Raw genomic sequence first — 1,075 nt, 5'->3', positions numbered from 1 at the left:
CGGAAATTGCGTCTTCTCTTTACCTCAGGTTCTCACCCCAGTTAACATTTTTATACCACTAGTTTGTTATGCCCAAAGCAGGCTGACTGATCAGGATTCGGCTCTGAATCACAAATTTTCACTAGCTTCACTAAGCTCCAGTTCACAATTTCACCTGTTCGTAACATCAAACCCGCAGAAAAAATTGTTACCTTTTCAGATGGAGCAGCTATATACAGCAAGATAACAAAACTTGCCAACTTCAGTGGGTGAGGAATGTGTTGTCAGACTTTTTTTCAAAGTTACTTTTCAAGAATTTCACTTACAGATTCTAATAAGTTCTTCATTTAAGTGCTCGGACTTGGCCTAACATTGCAAATTACTGGACCAGCTTCAATCGAATTGATTCACTTATGAGTCCAGTGCCAAGACTGGAGTGATTTTCAGTCTCCTTCGCTGAAAGTCAAACACCTCTCCCTACAAACTCTTTATCAGACACATTTCAGAATATTCAAAAGCAAGTACAGAGATTATAGAAAACCGACAGAATCTGCAAGCAGCAGGCCAGCAACAGGAAAGGATGTGGTTAAAAAAAAGTCTAAGTTTACCAACTATTCACTTCAACCGTACAGTGCTTTCAGTGTTCGCTCTTTTAACCTATTTGCAAGTTTCCTCAAGACATATCCTTACAGAGCTGCCCGAAAGTGGTATCACCGAATGTAGTAGATTTTTTTCCTAAACCATGTATTTAACACCAAAATTCACATGAGAGTAGACACACTTCAGATGAAATCCTCCCATTAAAGCTTCACATGATAAAGTACTTTCATTTCCTTATTTGTACTGCCACAGTCCTTCCCCTAAAGCATCTATGAACAACTAAGACAAAGTAACTGTTCAGAGGAAAAAAAAAAAAAAAGGCAAGCAAAAAATGCATCCCACTCCTCCCCCAAAAACTCAACAAAAAAAAAACAGAAAAACGTTAAAGGTAAAACTTAAAGGATTAGTTTGGAGGGGTGGTTTCCCCTTTGTTTCTGCGAATTTCAGGAAGCAACCCACAGGCGAGGCGAGGATCCAAGCGGTGCTCTCGCCCTGC

Source organism: Merops nubicus, unplaced genomic scaffold, assembly GCF_000691845.1.
Source record: "Merops nubicus isolate BGI_N331 unplaced genomic scaffold, ASM69184v1 scaffold35211, whole genome shotgun sequence".
In the NCBI taxonomy this organism is placed as follows: Eukaryota; Metazoa; Chordata; class Aves; order Coraciiformes; family Meropidae; genus Merops; species Merops nubicus.
The sequence above is the reverse complement of the archived record's forward strand: the minus strand, read 5'-3'. Positions refer to the sequence as shown.